Source organism: Ipomoea nil, unplaced genomic scaffold (genome assembly GCF_001879475.1).
Source record: "Ipomoea nil cultivar Tokyo-kokei standard unplaced genomic scaffold, Asagao_1.1 scaffold1615, whole genome shotgun sequence".
In the NCBI taxonomy this organism is placed as follows: domain Eukaryota; kingdom Viridiplantae; phylum Streptophyta; class Magnoliopsida; order Solanales; family Convolvulaceae; genus Ipomoea; species Ipomoea nil.
In genome coordinates this window covers 1-12751 of record NW_017618043.1, presented here as the reverse complement: position 1 = coordinate 12751, position 12751 = coordinate 1, and the positions used below count along the sequence as shown (strand labels likewise).

Genomic DNA, 12751 nt, shown 5'->3' with positions numbered 1-12751 from the left:
TAAGATAAAATTTCTTTATTTTGGTCCTGTTTTTTTTTTTTTCTTTTTTGCATTTTATCTTCTTGCACTCTTGATGATAAGACATTCTTCTCTATTTTCTTTTGTCACACCTTTTGATAATAAACTTGTCACTGATCTTTGGCTTAATATGATTTATCTATTTAAATAATTTTGCTGTATAACTTGATTATGTTGATCATTCATCTGTAGTCATTGATTAATACGATGGTAATTCTCCACAATTTCTTGATAGGACATGTTTATCTTGACAAATATTTTGATAGTGTATTGATTTAGAGAACTTTTGGTAATACGCCACTATGAAGTATAAGTAATTCAGTGGTTCAAAAAAAAGAAGCACCAGTAGTCTAGTGGTAGAATAGTACCCTGCCACAGTATAGACCCGGGTTCGATTCTCGACTGGTGCATTAAATTAATTGACGACTCCTGGCTAGTGCACTCAATTAATTGACAGACAAAAATTGCCCATTCATACTTGATTAGGGGACACACTGACTGTAGAGCCCGGGTACCGTCACCTACTTGATAAGTGTCTTTTGCAGTCAGAACCGACTACCTTTGTTCTTCCAGGCCGAGTGCCGGATGGGGGTATCTATCGCCTGATATACAAACTTGTGTTCGATTTCATTTGTTTGTTCATTTTATTAGTACGTTTGTTTTGTGCCTAAAAAAGAATTTCAAAAGTATTCATTTATGTTATCATTCTCGCATGGCTCTTATTTTGGTTTGTATATAAAATTTCCATTATTTAATATCATATATAGAAAAAATGCGTAGAAGATATGTCATAAGAGATTATTAAAAAATCACTTCTACTTTTTACAAAAGTCTAAAATGTAGTATAATAAGATAAAATTTCTTTATTTGGTCTGTTTTTTTTTTTTTTTTTTTTTTTTTTTTCATTTTTGCATTTTTATCTTCTTGCACTCTTGACGATAAGACATTCTTCTCTATTTTCTTTTGTCACACCTTTTGAAAATAACTTGTCATTGATCTTTGGCTTAATATGATTTTATCTATTTAAATATTTTACTGTAAAATTCGATATTTTTTGATCATACATCTGTAGTCATTTGAATAATACGATGGTAATTCTCCTAAATTTCTTGATAGGACAGGTTTATCTTGACAATATTTGATAGTCTATTGATTTTGAGAACTTTTGGTAATACGCCACTACGAAGATAAGTAATTCAGTGGTTCAAAAAAGAAGCACCAGTGGTCTAGTGGTAGAATAGTACCACCCGATTTCTGGCTTGTGTATTTAATTAATTGACTCCTGGCTAGTGCCGGCTTGCAGTCAATTAATTGACGACATTCAATTAATTGCGGGCTAGCTGAGTAACCTGGTTAAGGACACTCTGACAATAGAGACTGATTGCCCATTCGTACTCGATCAGGGACACACTGACCGACCTACTTGATAAGTGTCTTTTTGTAGTCAGAACCGACTACCTTCCCAGGCCGAGTGCCGGATGGGGGTATCTATCGCCTGATATACAAACTTGTGTTCGATTTCATTTGTTTGTTCATTTTGAACGAGTACGTTTGTTTTGTGCCTAAAAAAGAATTTCAAAAGTATTCATTTATGTTATCATTCTCGCATGGCTCTTATTTTGGTGTGTATATAAAATCCATTATTTAATATCATATATAGGAAAAAATGCGTAGAAGATATGTCATAAGAGATTATTAAAAAATCACTTCTATTTTTACAAAAGTCTAAAAAGTAGTATAATAAGATAAAATTTCTTTATTTTGGTCTGTTTTTTTTTTTTTTTTTTTTTTTTTTTTTAATTTTTGCATTTTTATCTTCTTGCACTCTTGAAGATAAGACATTCTTCTCTATTTTCTTTTTCAAACCTTTTGATAATAACTTGTCACTGATCTTGGCTTAATATGATTTTATCTATTTTAAATATTTTACTATAAAACTTGATTATGTTGATCATTCATCTGTAGTCATTTGAATAATACAATGGTAATTCTCCTAAATTTCTAGATAGGACAGGTTCATCTTGACAATATTTTGATAGTCTATTGATTTAGTGAACTTTTGGTAATACGCCACTACGAAGTATAAGTAATTCAGTGGTTTCAAAAAAAGAAGCACCAGTGGTCTAGTGGTAGAATAGTACCCGTCCCACGATATAGACCTGGGTTCGATTCTTGGCTGGTGCACTCAATTAATTGATGACAAAAGTTGTGCGGTTTAGCTGAGTACCTACTTAGGGACACTCACCTACTTGCTAAGTGTCTTTTAGCAATCAGAACCGACTACCTCCGTTCTTCCAGGCCGAGTGTCGGATGGGGGTATCTATCACATGATATACAAACTTGTGTTCGATTTCATTTGTTTGTTCATTTTGATTGAGTACGTTTGTTTTGTGCCTAAAAAAGAATTTCAAAAGTATTCATTTATGTTATCATTCTCGCATGGCTCTTATTTTGGTGTGTATATAAAATTTCCATTATTTAATGTCATATATAGGAAAAAAATGCGTAGAAGATATGTATAAGAGATTATTAAAAAATCACTTCTACTTTTTACAAAGTCTAAAATGTAGTATAATAAGATAAAATTTCTTTATTTTGGTCTGTTTTTTTTTTTCTTTTTTTGCATTTTTATCTTCTTGCACTCTTGATGATAAGACATTCTTCTCTATTTTCTTTTGTCACACCTTTTGATAATAACTTGTCACTGATCTTTGGCTTAATATGATTTTATCTATTTAAATAATTTGCTGTAAAACTTGATTATGTTGATCATTCATCTGTAGTCATTTGATTAATACGATGGTAATTCTCCACAATTTCTTGATAGACATGTTTATCTTGACAATATTTTGATAGTGTATTGATTTAGAGAACTTTTGGTAATACGCCACTATGAAGTATAAGTAATTCAGTGGTTCAAAAAAAGAAGCACCAGTAGTCTAGTGGTAGAATAGTACCCTGCCACAGTATAGACCCGGGTTCGATTCTCGACTGGTGCATTAAATTAATTGACGACTCCTGGCTAGTGCACTCAATTAATTGACGACAAAAATTGCCCATTCATACTTGATTAGGGACACACTGACTGTAGAGCCCGGGTACCCGTCACCTACTTGATAAGTGTCTTTTTGCAGTCAGAACCGACTACTTTGTTCTTCCAGGCCGAGTGCCTGATGGGGTATCTATCGCCTGATATACAAACTTGTGTTCGATTTCATTTGTTTGTTCATTTTTATCTAGTACGTTTGTTTTGTGCCTAAAAAAAATTTCAAAAGTATTCATTTATGTTATCATTCTCGCATGCTCTTATTTGGTTTGTATATAAAATTTCCATTATTTAATATCATATATAGGAAAAAAATGCGTAGAAGATATGTCATAAAGAGATTATTAAAAAATCACTTCTACTTTTTACAAAAGTCTAAAAATGTAGTATAATAAGATAAAATTCTTTATTTTGGTCTGTTTTTTTTTTTTTTTTTTTTTTTTTCATTTTTGCATTTTTATCTTCTTGCACTCTTGACGATAAGACATTCTTCTCTATTTTCTTTTGTCACACCTTTTGAAAATAACTTGTCATTGATCTTTGGCTTAATATGATTTTATCTATTTAAATATTTTACTGTAAAATTCGATTATTTTGATCATTCATCTGTAGTCATTTGAAAATACGATGGTAATTCTCCTAAATTTCTTGATAGGACAGGTTTATCTTGACAATACTTTGATAGTCTATTGATTTTGAGAACTTTTGGTAATACGCCACTACGAAGAATAAGTAATTCAGTGCGTTCAAAAAAAGAAGCACCAGTGGTCTAGTGGTAGAATAGTACCCGTCCACGATATAGACCTGGGTTCGATTCTTGGCTGGTGCACTCAATTAATTGATGACAAAAGTTGTGCGGTTTAGCTGAGTACCTACTTAGGGACAACTCACCTACTTGCTAAGTGTCTTTTAGCAATCCAGAACCGACTACCTCCGTTCTTCCAGGCCGAGTGTCGGATGGGGGTATCTATCACATGATATACAAACTTGTGTTCGATTTCATTTGTTTGTTCATTTTGATTGAGTACGTTTGTTTTGTGCCTAAAAAAGAATTTCAAAAAGTATTCATTTATGTTATCATTCTCGCATGGCTCTTATTTTGGTGTGTATATAAAATTTCCATTATTTAATGTCATATATAGGAAAAAAATGCGTAGAAGATATGTCATAAGAGATTATTAAAAAATCACTTCTACTTTTTACAAAAGTCTAAAATGTAGTATAATAAGATAAAATTTCTTTATTTTGGTCTGTTTTTTTTTTTTCTTTTTTTGCATTTTTATCTTCTTGCACTCTTGATGATAAGACATTCTTCTCTATTTTCTTTTGTCACACCTTTTGATAATAACTTGTCACTGATCTTTGGCTTAATATGATTTTATCTATTTAAATAATTTGCTGTAAAACTTGATTATGTTGATCATTCATCTGTAGTCATTTGATTAATACGATGGTAATTCTCCACAATTTCTTGATAGGACATGTTTATCTTGACAATATTTTGATAGTGTATTGATTTAGAGAACTTTTGGTAATACGCCACTATGAAGTATAAGTAATTCAGTGGTTCAAAAAAAGAAGCACCAGTAGTCTAGTGGTAGAATAGTACCCTGCCACAGTATAGACCCGGGTTCGATTCTCGACTGGTGCATTAAATTAATTGACGACTCCTGGCTAGTGCACTCAAGTAATTGACGACAAAAATTGCCCATTCATAACTTGATTAGGGACACACTGACTGTAGAGCCCGGGTACCCGTCACCTACTTGATAAGTGTCTTTTTGCAGTCAGAACCGACTACCTTTGTTCTTTTGTTCTTCCAGGCCGAGTGCCGGATGGGGGTATCTATCGCCTGATATACAAACTTGTGTTCGATTTCATTTGTTTGTTCATTTTTATCTAGTACGTTTGTTTTGTGCCTAAAAAAGAATTTCAAAAGTATTCATTTATGTTATCATTCTCGCATGGCTCTTATTTTGGTTTGTATATAAAATTTCCATTATTTAATATCATATATAGGAAAAAAATGCGTAGAAGATATGTCATAAGAGATTATTAAAAAATCACTTCTACTTTTTACAAAAGTCTAAAATGTAGTATAATAAGATAAAATTTCTTTATTTTGGTCTGTTTTTTTTTTTTTTTTTTTTTTTTTTTTCATTTTTTGCATTTTTATCTTCTTGGCACTCTTGACGATAAGACATTCTTCTCTATTTTCTTTTGTCACACCTTTTGAAAATAACTTGTCATTGATCTTTGGCTTAATATGATTTTATCTATTTAAATATTTTACTGTAAAATTCGATTATTTTGATCATACATCTGTAGTCATTTGAATAATACGATGGTAATTCTCCTAAATTTCTTGATAGGACAGGTTTATCTTGACAATACTTTGATAGTCTATTGATTTTGAGAACTTTTGGTAATACGCCACTACGAAGAATAAGTAATTCAGTGGTTCAAAAAAAGAAGCACCAGTGGTCTAGTGGTAGAATAGTACCCGTCCCACGATATAGACCTGGGTTCGATTCTTGGCTGGTGCACTCAATTAATTGATGACAAAAGTTGTGCGGTTTAGCTGAGTACCTACTTAGGGACACTCACCTACTTGCTAAGTGTCTTTTAGCAATCAGAACCGACTACCTCCGTTCTTCCAGGCCGAGTGTCGGATGGGGGTATCTATCACATGATATACAAACTTGTGTTCGATTTCATTTGTTTGTTCATTTTGATTGAGTACGTTTGTTTTGTGCCTAAAAAAGAATTTCAAAAGTATTCATTTATGTTATCATTCTCGCATGGCTCTTATTTTGGTGTGTATATAAAATTTCCATTATTTAATGTCATATATAGGAAAAAAATGCGTAGAAGATATGTCATAAGAGATTATTAAAAAATCACTTCTACTTTTTACAAAAGTCTAAAAATGTAGTATAATAAGATAAAATTTCTTTATTTTGGTCTGTTTTTTTTTTTCTTTTTTTGCATTTTTATCTTCTTGCACTCTTGATGATAAGACATTCTTCTCTATTTTCTTTTGTCACACCTTTTGATAATAACTTGTCACTGATCTTTGGCTTAATATGATTTTATCTATTTAAATAATTTGCTGTATAAACTTGATTATGTTGATCATTCATCTGTAGTCATTTGATTAATACGATGGTAATTCTCCACAATTTCTTGATAGGACATGTTTATCTTGACAATATTTTGATAGTGTATTGATTTAGAGAACTTTTGGTAATACGCCACTATGAAGTATAAGTAATTCAGTGGTTCAAAAAAAGAAGCACCAGTAGTCTAGTGGTAGAATAGTACCCTGCCACAGTATAGACCCGGGTTCGATTCTCGACTGGTGCATTAAATTAATTGACGACTCCTGGCTAGTGCACTCAATTAATTGACGACAAAAATTGCCCATTCATACTTGATTAGGGACACACTGACTGTAGAGCCGGGTACCCGTCACCTACTTGATAAGTGTCTTTTTGGCAGTCAGAACCGACTACCTTTGTTCTTCCAGGCCGAGTGCCGGATGGGGGTATCTATCGCCTGATATACAAACTTGTGTTCGATTTCATTTGTTTGTTCATTTTTATCTAGTACGTTTGTTTTGTGCCTAAAAAGAATTTCAAAAGTATTCATTTATGTTATCATTCTCGCATGGCTCTTATTTTGGTTTGTATATAAAATTTCCATTATTTAATATCATATATAGGAAAAAAATGCGTAGAAGATATGTCATAAGAGATTATTAAAAAATCACTTCTACTTTTTACAAAAGTCTAAAATGTAGTATAATAAGATAAAATTTCTTTATTTTGGTCTGTTTTTTTTTTTTTTTTTTTTTTTTTTTCATTTTTGCATTTTTATCTTCTTGCACTCTTGACGATAAGACATTCTTCTCTATTTTCTTTTGTCACACCTTTTGAAAATAACTTGTCATTGATCTTTGGCTTAATATGATTTTATCTATTTAAATATTTTACTGTAAATTCGATTATTTTGATCATACATCTGTAGTCATTTGAATAATACGATGGTAATTCTCCTAAATTTCTTGATAGGACAGGTTTATCTTGACAATACTTTGATAGTCTATTGATTTTGAGAACTTTTGGTAATACGCCACTACGAAGAATAAGTAATTCAGTGGTTCAAAAAAAGAAGCACCAGTGGTCTAGTGGTAGAATAGTACGCTGTCATGGTATAGACCAGGGTTCGATTTCTGGCTTGTGTATTTAATTAATTGATGACTCCTGGCTAGTGCACTGAATTTTTAATTACGGCTGGTGCAGTCAATTAATTGACGAGAAAAGTTTGTGCGGGATAGCAGTCAATTAATTGACGAGAAAAGTTGTGCGGGCTAGCTGAGTAACCTGGTTAAGGACACTCTGATAATAGAGACTGATTGCCCATTCGTACTCGATCAGGGACACACTGATTATAGAGCCCGGGTGCCCGTCACCTACTTGATAAGTGTCTTTTTGTAGTCAGAACCGACTACCTTCGTTCTTCCAGGCCGAGTGCCGGATGGGGGTATCTATCGCCTGATATACAAACTTGTGTTCGATTTCATTTGTTTGTTCATTTTGAACGAGTACGTTTGTTTTGTGCCTAAAAAAGAATTTCAAAAGTATTCATTTATGTTATCATTCTCGCATGGCTCTTATTTTGGTGTGTATATAAAAATCCATTATTTAATATCATATATAGGAAAAAAATGCGTAGAAGATATGTCATAAGAGATTATTAAAAAATCACTTCTATTTTTTACAAAAGTCTAAAAAGTAGTATAATAAGATAAAATTTCTTTATTTGGTCTGTTTTTTTTTTTTTTTTTTTTTTTTTTTTTTTTTTTTTTTTTTTTTTTTAATTTTTGCATTTTTATCTTCTTGCACTCTTGAGATAAGACATTCTTCTCTATTTTCTTTTTCAAACCTTTTGATAATAACTTGTCACTGATCTGTGGCATAATATGATTTTATCTATTTAAATATTTTACTATAATACTTGATTATGTTGATCATTCATCTGTAGTCATTTGAATAATACGATGCTAATTCTCCTAAATTTCTTGATAGGACAGATTCATCTTGACAATATTTTGATAGTCTATTGATTTAGAGAACTTTTGGTAATACGCACTATGAAGTATAAGTAATTCAGTGGTTTAAAAAAAGAAGCACCAGTGGTCTAGTGGTAGAATAGTACCCTGCCACGGTAGACCCGGGTTCAACTCCCAGTTGGTGCACACAATTAATTGACGATAAAAGCTGTGTGTTCTAGATGAGTATGGTTAAGGACACTCTGACTAGAGACATTGCCCATTCGTACTCTATCAGGGACACACTGATTGTGTCCAGGTCACCTGGTCAGAACGACTACTTCGTTAGGCCGAGGGCACATGATATACAAACTTGTGTTCGATTTCATTTGTTTGTTCATTTTGATTGAGTACATTTATTTTGTGCCTAAAAAGAATTTCAAAATATTCATTTATGTTATCATTCTCGCATGGCTCTTATTTTGGTGTGTATATAAAATCCATTATTTAATATCATATATAGGAAAAAAATGCGTAGAAGATATGTCATAAGAGATTATTAAAAAATCACTTCTACTTTTTACAAAAGTCTAAAAAGTAGTATAATAAGATAAAATTTCTTATTTTGGTCTTTTTTTTTTTTTTTTTTTTTTTTTTTATTTTTGCATTTTTATCTTCTTGCACTCTTGATGATAAGACATTCTTCTCTATTTTCTTTTGTCACACCTTTTGATAATAACTTGTCACTGATCTTTGGCTTAATATGATTTTATCTATTTAAATATTTTACTGTAAACTTGATTATTTTGATCATTCATCTGTAGTCATTTGAATAATACGATGGTAATTCTCCTAAATTTCTTGATAGGACAGGTTTATCTTGACAATATTTTGATAGTCTATTGATTTAGAGATTTTTGTAATACGCCACTACGAAGTATAAGTAATTCAGTGGTTCAAAAAAAGAAGCACCAGTGGTTTAGTGGTAGAATAGTACCTTGCCACGGTACAGACCCGGGTTTGATTTCCGGCTGGTGCACTTAATTAATTGATGACAAAAGTTTTGCGGGCAAGCTGAGTACCTTAAGGACACTCTGACTATAGAGACGATTGCCCATTCGTACTTGATCAGGGACACACTGACTGTAGAGCCCGGGTGCCCGTCACCTACTTGATAAGTGTCTTTTTGCACATTCAGAACCGACTACCTTTGTTCTTCCAGGCCGAGTGCGGATGGGGGTATCTATCGCTTGATATACAAACTTGTGTTCGATTTCATTTGTTTGTTCATTTTGATTGAGTACGTTTGTTTTGTGCCTAAAAAAGAATTTCAAAAGTATTCATTTATGTTATCATTCTCGCATGGCTCTTATTTTGGTGTGTATATAAAATTTTCATTATTTAATATCATATATAGGAAAAAAATGCGTAGAAGATATGTCATAAGAGATTATTAAAAAATCACTTCTACTTTTTACAAAAGTCTAAAAAGTAGTATAATAAGATAAAATTTCTTTATTTTGGTCTGTTTTTTTTTTTTTTTTTTTTTTTCATTTTTGCATTTTTATCTTCTTGCACTCTTGATGATAAGATTCTTCTCTATTTTCTTTTGTCACACCTTTTGATAATAAATTGTCACTGATCTTTGCTTAATATGATTTTATCTATTTAAATATTTTACTGTAAAACTTGATTATGTTGATCATTCATCTGTAGTCATTTGAATAATACAATGGTAATTCTCCTAAATTTCTTGATAGGACAGGTTCATCTTGACAATATTTTGATAGTCTATTGATTTAGAGAACTTTTGGTAATACGCCACTACGAAGTATACGTAAATCAGTGGTTCAAAAAAAGAAGCACCAGTGGTCTAGTGGTAGAATAGTACCCTGCGGTACAGACCCGGTTAAATTCCTGGGCTGTGCACAATTAATTGACGACAAAAGCTGAGCGGGCTATATGAGTACCTGGTTAAGGACACTCCGACTATAGAGACTTATTGCCCATTCGTACTTGATCAGGGACACACTGACTTAGAGAGGTCGGGTGCCCGTCACCTACTTGCTATTGTCTTTTAGCAGTCAGAAACGACTACCTCCGTTCTTCCAGGCCTAGGGCCGGATGGGGTATCTATCACATGATATACAAACTTGTGTTCGATTTCATTTGTTTGTTCATTTTGATTGAGTACGTTTTTGCTCTTATTTTGGTGTGTATATAAAAATCCATTATTTAATATCATATATAGGAAAAAATGCGTAGAAGATATGTCATAAGAGATTATTAAAAATCACTTCTACTTTTTACAAAAGTCTAAAAAGTAGTATAATAAGATAAAATTTCTTTATTTTGGTCTGTTTTTTTTTTTTCATTTTTGCATTTTTATCTTCTTGCACTCTTGATGATAAGACATTCTTCTCTATTTTCTTTTGTCACACCTTTTGATAATAAATTGTCACTGATCTTTGCTTAATATGATTTTTTCTATTTAAATATTTTTCTGTAAAACTTGATTATGTTGATCATTCATCTGTAGTCATTTGAATAATACATGGTAATTCTCCTAAATTTCTTGATAGGACAGGTTCATCTTGACAATATTTTGATAGTCTATTGATTTAGAGAACTTTTGGTAATACGCCACTACGAAGTATAAGTAATTCAGTGGTTCAAAAAAAAACACCAGTGGTCTAGTGGTAGAATAGTACCGTACCACGTACAGACCCGGGTTCGGTTCTTGCTGGTGCACTCAATTAATTGTCGACAAAAGTTGTGTTGGCTAGCTGAGTACCTGGTTAAGTAAACTCTGACTATAGATACTGATCCCCATTCGTACTTGATCAGGACAAACTGACTGTAGAGCCAGGTCACCACTTGAAGTGTCTTTTAGCATTCAGAACCGACTACCTCCGTTCTTCCAGGCCGAGTGCGGATGGGGGTATCTAGCACATGATATACAAACTTGTGTTCGATTTCATTTGTTTGTTCATTTTGATTGAGTACGTTTGTATTGTGCCTAAAAAAGAATTTCAAAAGTATTCATTTATGTTATCATTCTCGCATGGCTCTTATTTTGGTGTGTATATAAAAATTCCATTATTTAATATCATATATAGGAAAAAAATGCGTAGAAGGTATGTCATAAGAGATTATTAAAAAATCACTTCTACTTTTTACAAAAGTCTAAAAAGTAGTATAATAAGATAAAATTTCTTTATTTTGGTCTGTTTTTTTTTTTTTTTTCATTTTTGCATTTTTATCTTCTTGCACTCTTGATGATAAGACATTCTTCTCTATTTTCTTTTGTCACACCTTTTGATAATAACTTGTCACTGATCTTTGGCTTAATATGATTTTATCTATTAAATATTTTACTGTAAAACTTGATTATGTTAATCATTCATCTGTAGTCATTTGAATAATACAATGGTAATTCTCCTAAATTTCTTGATAGGACAGATTCATCTTGACAATATTTTTATAGTCTATTGATTTAGAGACTTTTGGTACTACGCCACTACGAAGTATAAGTATCAGTGGTTCAAAAAAGAAACACCAGTGGTCTAGTGGTAGAATAGTACCCTGCCACGGTACAGACCCGGGTTCAATTCCCGGCTGGTGCACACAATTAATTGACGACAAAAGCTGAGCGGGCTGGATGAGTACCTGGTTAAGGACACTTAGACTATAGAGACTTATTGCTCATTCGTACTCGATCAGGGACACACTAACTGTAGAGCCAGATCAACGGGTGCCCGTCACTACTTGCTATGTGTCCTTTAGCAGTGAGAATACCTCCGTTCTTCCAGGCGAGGGCCGGATGGGGGTATCTATCACGTGATATACAAACTTGTGTTCGATTTCATTTGTTTGTTCATTTTGATTGAGTACGTTTTGGCTTTATTTTGGTGTGTATATAAAATCCATTATTTAATATCATATATAGGAAAAAATGCGTAGAAGGTATGTCATAAGAGATTATTAAAATATCACTTCTACTTTTCACAAAAGTTTAAAAGTAGTATAATAAGATAAAATTTCTTTATTTTGGTCTGTTTTGTTTTTTTCATTTTTTCATTTTTATCTTCTTGCACTCTTGATGATAAGACATTCTTCTCTCTTTCTTTTGTCACACTTTTTGATAATAACTTGTCACTGATCTTTGGCTTAATATGATTTTATCTATTTAAATATTTTACTGTAAAACTTGATTATTTTTGATCATTCATCTGTAGTCATTTGAATAATACGATGGTAATTCTCCTAAATTTCTTGATAGGACAGGTTTATCTTGACAAAATTTTGATAGTCTATTGATTTAGAGAACTTTTGGTAATACGCCACTACGAAGTATAAGTAATTCAGTGGTTCAGAAAAAGAAGCACTAGTGGTCTAGTGGTAGATAGTACCCTGCCACGGTACAGACCCGGATTCAATTCCTGGCTGGTGCATTTAATTAATTGACGACTCCGGCTGGTGCACTCAATTAATTGACGAAAAAGTTGTGCGGGCTAGCTGAGTACTGGTTAAGGACACTCTAACTATAGAGACCGATTGCCCATTCGTAATTGATCAGGGACACACTGACTGTAGAGCCGGGTGCCCGTCACCTACTTGATAATTGTCTTTTT

The 12751-nt window shown here is 32.4% G+C and overlaps 6 non-coding genes across 6 annotated transcripts; all 6 read left to right on the top strand.

Annotated features, from left to right (window-relative positions):
- The first annotated feature begins 357 nt into the window (after nt 1-357).
- TRNAG-GCC lies at nt 358-428 on the top strand. Its single transcript has one exon. It is a non-coding gene; the product is annotated as a tRNA-Gly (tRNA).
- A 2518-nt stretch (nt 429-2946) lies between these two features.
- Nucleotides 2947-3017, top strand: TRNAG-GCC. Its single transcript has one exon. It is a non-coding gene; the product is annotated as a tRNA-Gly (tRNA).
- Nucleotides 3018-4644: 1627 nt separating this feature from the next.
- TRNAG-GCC lies at nt 4645-4715 on the top strand. Its single transcript has one exon. It is a non-coding gene; the product is annotated as a tRNA-Gly (tRNA).
- A 1644-nt stretch (nt 4716-6359) lies between these two features.
- TRNAG-GCC lies at nt 6360-6430 on the top strand. The gene has a single exon. It is a non-coding gene; the product is annotated as a tRNA-Gly (tRNA).
- A 2655-nt stretch (nt 6431-9085) lies between these two features.
- TRNAG-GCC lies at nt 9086-9156 on the top strand. Its single transcript has one exon. It is a non-coding gene; the product is annotated as a tRNA-Gly (tRNA).
- Nucleotides 9157-11672: 2516 nt separating this feature from the next.
- Nucleotides 11673-11743, top strand: TRNAG-GCC. Its single transcript has one exon. It is a non-coding gene; the product is annotated as a tRNA-Gly (tRNA).
- The last annotated feature ends 1008 nt before the right edge of the window (nt 11744-12751 follow it).